The following is a 6000-nucleotide window of genomic DNA, read 5'->3' as shown; positions in this document are numbered from 1 at the left end:
TCTACTCGAGTAAAAGTAAAAGTATTCATCTAAAAATCTACTCGAGTAAAAGTAAAAGTATTCATCTAAAAATCTACTCGAGTAAAAGTAAAAGTTCCCGTCTAAAAATCTACTCAAGTAAAAGTAAAAGTACCCATCTAAAAATCTACTCGAGTAAAAGTAAAAGTATCCATCTTAAAATCTACTCGAGTAAAAATAAAAGTATCCATCTAAAAATCTACTTGATTAAAAGTAAAAGTACCCATCTAAAAATCTACTGGAGTAAAAGTAAAAGTTCCCATCTAAAAATCTACTCGAGTAAAAGTAAAAGTATCCATCTAAAAATCTACTCAAGTAAAAGTAAAAGTACCCATCAAAAATTCTACTTGAGTAAAAGTAAAAGTATTCATCTAAAAATCTACTCGAGTAAAAGTAAAAGTATTCATCTAAAAATCTACTCGAGTAAAAGTAATAGTTCCCGTCTAAAAATCTACTCAAGTAAAAGTAAAAGTACCCATCTAAAAATCTACTCGAGTAAAAGTAAAAGTATCCATCTAAAAATCTACTCGAGGAAAAGTAAAAGTACCCATCTAAAAAAAAACCCTAGTAAAAGTAAAAGTACCCATCTAAAAATCTACTCGAGTAAAAGTATCCATCTAAAAATCTACTCAAGGAAAAGTAAAAGTACCCATCTAAAAAAAAAACCCTAGTAAAAGTAAAAGTATCCATCTAAAAATCTACTCGAGGAAAAGTAAAAGTACCCATCTAAAAATCTACTGGAGTAAAAGTAAAAGTACCCATCTAAAATTCTACTCGAGTAAAAGTAAAAGTATTCATCTAAAAATCTACTCGAGTAAAAGTAAAAGTTCCCGTCTAAAAATCTACTCGAGTAAAAGTAAAAGTATCCATCTAAAAATCTACTCGAGGAAAAGTAAAAGTACCCATCTAAAAAAAACCCTAGTAAAAGTAAAAGTACCCATCTAAAAATCTACTCGAGGAAAAGTAAAAGTACCCATCTAAAAAAAACCCTAGTAAAAGTAAAAGTACCCATCTAAAAATCTACTCGAGGAAAAGTAAAAGTACCCATCTAAAAAAAACCCTAGTAAAAGTAAAAGTATTCATATAAAAATCTACTTGAGTAAAAGTAAAAGTTCCCGTCTAAAAATCTACTCAAGTAAAAGTAAAAGTACCCATCTAAAAATCTACTCGAGTAAAAGTAAAAGTATCCATCTTAAAATCTACTCGAGGAAAAGTAAAATTACCCATCTAAAAAAAACCCTAGTAAAAGTAAAAGTATTCATCTAAAAATCTACTCGAGTAAAAGTAAAAAAGTACTCAATTTGAAATGTACTTTGAGTAAAAGTTACATAGTTACTTTTAATTATTTGATGTAAAAAAAGTACAACAAATCATAAATTAAATTGTTTTTAATGAACTATTATTCCACATAATAATTTGGATCTTTCAGGCAGAATTTGTTCAGACCCCCCCATAAAACATTTTCAAGAACAAGTGGTATAGGTGACCAGGATAAACTATATATATATATATATATATATATATATATATATATATAATAGACAATGATTGATCAGATGTCTGAAGACTTGCTCCACCTTTACCTTTATATATTTCCACCAGGTCAGTTTATTCAGCTGTGTATAAAAGGCTCAGCAGATCTCAGTGTCTCTGATCTATAAATAATTGAAAGGCTGGTTTTATCAGCTTGGCGTTTGGGTCTCATCCTGTTGTGTGTCTTCTTTAATTAGTGTTAATTGATGAAGGGCAGATAAGTGGGCATCTGGAGGGGGAGGAGCTAACGCTAACGGGGAGATGGACAGTGGGGCAGATGCTGGCAGGTGGGGGCGGGGGGCTGTGGAGGTCAGTCGGGGGGGTCGGGGGGTGAATTGACGAGGCTGTCGGCGTGATCGTTAGCGTGTGAATGAAAGGTGAGGATGGGGGTAATTCGTTAGGAAGTGATGTAATTAGAAATCTAATTCTGAGTCTGTTTATTAGCAGAGTTTAATCCAGCAGCTTCAGAAAGTAAATACAGTAAGAACACCCTGACTACACAGAGAAATACATCTACAAATATAGAAATTAAATACTAAAAAAAATGAAGTAGCTAAAATAACTCCAAAATTATAAAGAAGATAGAAGATAGATAAATAGAAGAACAAATTTAATGAAAGGGAATACAATAAGTAAAACAATGTAATTAATAAAACTACATTGCAGTGCTGGTTTGTGGCTGGTTGCTATGGTTTCTCTGGTGGTTGTTAAGGTGTTGCTAGGTGGCTCAGTAACACATTTGCATAAATCATGTTATAGTGTTTCTGCCTGTTGCTGCATGATAATTGTGCAAAAAAACGCAGTTGCCAGGTGGTTGCTATAGTATCTATGTTGTTACTAAGTGATTGCTAAGGTCTTGCCAGGTGGTTGCTAAGGTGTTGTTATGGTGTCCACGATGGTTGCTATGGTGTTGTTAACTGGTTGCTATGGTGTTCCTATGGTGTCCATTGTGGTTGCTATATAGTTTCTAAGTGGTTGCTAAGGTTTTGCTACGGTATCCGTTTTGATTGCTATGGTGTTGCTAGGTGCGTGTGAATGAAAGGTGAGGCTGGGGCAATTAGTTAGGAAGTGATGTAATTAGAAATGTAATTCTGAGTCTGTTTATTAGTGACGTTTAATCCAGAAGCTTCAGAAAGTAAGAACACCCCGACTAACATGAGAAATACATGATTTAATAAACATTTATTAGCACAAATAAAGAAGTAGAGGACTAAAAAATGAAGTAGCTAAAATAATACCAAAATTATAAAGAAAGTATGTGATGGAAATAAAATAAAAGGTAAAACAGAAGATAGATAAATAAAAGGACAAGTTTAATGATATAAAAAGGTAAAAGACCAAAAGTAAAACAGGGAATACAATAAATAAAATAAAGTAATTAATAAAACTAGATTGCAGTGCTGGTTCGTGGCTGGTTGCTATGGTTTCCATGGGGGTTGCTAAGTAAACCAGTTTATAGTGTATTTGCCTATTGCTGCATGATAATTGTAAAAAAAAAAAAAAAAAAAAAAGCAGTTGCCAGGTTGTTGCTATGGTATCTATGTTGATAATAAATGGTTGCTAAGGTGCTGCCAGGTGGTTGCTAAGGTGTTGTTATGGTGTCCATGGTGGTTCCTATGGTGTTGCTAACTGGTTGCCATGGTGTTGCTATGTTGTCCATTGGGGTTGCTATGTAGTTGCTAAGTGGTTGATAAGGTGTTGCCATGGTATCCGTGTTGGTTGCTATGGTGTTACTAAGTGGTTGCTAGGTGATTGCTAGGGTGATTGCTAAGGTCTTGCCCGGTGGTTGCTAAGCTGTTGCTTTGGTATCCGTGGTGATTGCTAAGGTGTTGCCCGGTGGTTGCTAAGCTGTTGCTATGGTATCTGTGGTGGTTACTGTGTAGTTTGTAAGTGAAACCATAATAAAATAAATAAAAAGGCTAAAAGGTAAAACAGAAAAATAAATAAATAAAAGAACAAAAAAAAAATATTGTGATGGTAAAAGATCAGCTGCAGCAGTGCTGCTGAAGTTTTTAAACACTGGGTATACTTTTATCTAGCTAAAAAAACACTTCTAACTTATACACAAGCTATTTTTATGATTATAACTTTCTATCGTTGCTAATCGTTGTTGTTTTTTCATTGCTGACCTGATAAAAGCTACGAGGTTGTGGTTGCTGTGGTATCTAGAGGTGGGCGATACCGGGAATTTTGGTATCGATCCGATACCAAGTAAACGCAGGGCCAGTATTGCCGATATCGATACTGATACCGATACTTTTTAATATTTATCTTTATAGATCCAAATGATCCAAAAACCTACGATATAATTTCACCAAACATTGTAAGTGATAACAAAATACTTTAGTATCACAATCAACATTTTTTTTGAAACAATGGAACAGTAACAAAACAAAGTTTAAATATAAAATAAAAAAATATAAAAAAATAAAAAAAAAATTCTCCCCTCACTAGACATCTTTTCTAGTTCTTTGTTTCTTTGTTTCTTTTTTTAATAGAATTGTCATTTGGAAAAACAATAAAAAAAAGGAATTGTCTTCCTTTCAGTGCAATTCAAATGCAAGTTTTTCTTAAATAAACAGAGTGTAAAAAAATATCACTCACTAATCTCCTGAGGTAGAGGCGTGTCGACTCGAGGAGAGCGCTGAGTGGGCGGGGCCAGGCTGAGCCTACCTGCTGGCTTTGCTGAGCCATGTGACGCATGTGCAACAACAAGAGACCAGAGAGTAGACTGTGGTGAATCTCGTGCGAAGCAGTCAGTGCGTGCGGCAGAGAAAAAAGCTTGAATATCGATATTTTTACACGAGTATTGCTCAATACCAATACCAGCGTTGGTATCGATATTATCGATATTTGGATCGATCCGCCCACCTCTAGTGGTATCCTATGTGTAGCCAGGTGGTGAATTGAGAATACACCTTTTAAATGTGTGTCTGTAAGTTTAAGAAACACAATCAGAAGTGTTGTCACCGGAGAGAGGAAAGGGAGGAGCTAAGAGCATGGTAGAGAAGGAGGCTCAAGCTGCAGTGAATGGTGGTGCTCCATTTTAGGGTTCATCCAGAGCCATCCTAATGAAATAAGAGGTAAAAATCAGGAAATACTGAACAATATAAGGTTTAGTTGGCCTATAACAGTAGTAGATGCCTATTTTGCCTTTCTAAACATGTATTTTGGATGAATCACAACCAGATGCGGGCAGATGGCATTGTTTCTGTGGGGTAGTGTGCTCCTCGTGGTCAAGCCTTGTATTTTTCTGGGTTACAGAAGCTGTTTGTCCAAGTTCTCTTAAAGAAATGCTCAAATCTTGTTGAGTAAAGCTGAGTAAATCGAGGTGAGCTTAAAAACAAATATAAAAAGAGCTCTGTTAATGGTATTAAGGTGGTATTAATGTTATTTATCTATTTTCTGTAATTAGTGCCACTACCAAATACTGTGCTGTGTTCTAAGCTAGGGTTTTACAGTGTATTCATTTTATTTTTGTTATTTTGAGTACAATTGAGTACAAGCTCTGATAAAAGTCTATACATCTGTAATAAGTCAAAGATAGGTGGTGCAGTGTTGTTGTGCACTGAGAATAATATTTCTGCTCAGCCAGTGAAAGTGCTGATAGTCTGTATTTTGCTTTTATTTCATATTTGAGGCTCATTGTCTGTAAGAAGCCAGTGACATATTGTGTTTGATTATTTTCTATTGTTTTTATAATTCATATACATTTTTATATTTCATAAAAATCCCTAGAGTGGGATCTATCAGAATAAAATACCCGAAAAAGTATTTTGTCATTTGGTGTGCGTCCTTTCGCCGGTCACATATGTGATTGCCATGGTGTTGCTGAGTGTATGTAATTAGAAATCCAATTCTACATCTCTCTATTAATCGAGCAGTTTCAGAAAGTAAAATAATAACAACTACCATGTGAAAGACACAGTTAACTATTGTTTTTTTATTGGTTTTCTTCAAAGGAAGTTTCAGAAGATAACAATACAGTTAATCTCTGTTCTTGTAACTAAGCAACAAGTAGTCTTTGAATTGATGTAGAGAAAACAAACAAGATGTTGTTAGATATAAAAACACGTTGATTTATTAATAGCAATGTTCTGTTTTGTTATATTTTTTTCCCTAAAGCAAGGTATTCTGGTTTCCTATGATGTTTATGAGTGGTTGCTATGGTATCGCAAATGTTATTCACGGATTTGCCATATGGTTGGTAGATAGGGTGATAGTCTTTTTTCAGTGTTGTTGTATTGTATAGTGTCTGCTCGGTAGTTGCTATAGATTTGGTTAGTAGTTACTAAGTGGATGATATGGTGTTGTTAGGTGGTTGCTGTGAAATCCCAGTGATTGCTATGATCTTGGTAAGTGTTTGTAAGTGGTTTCAATGATGTTTATAAATGGAGTAGTTGCTATCATATTGATACGTGGTTGTTTAGTAGTTACTAGGTAAGTTGT

The sequence above is a fragment of the Astyanax mexicanus genome, chromosome 1 (genome assembly GCF_023375975.1).
Source record: "Astyanax mexicanus isolate ESR-SI-001 chromosome 1, AstMex3_surface, whole genome shotgun sequence".
Classification (NCBI taxonomy): Eukaryota; Metazoa; Chordata; class Actinopteri; order Characiformes; family Acestrorhamphidae; genus Astyanax; species Astyanax mexicanus.
This window is presented reverse-complemented; position numbering follows the sequence as displayed.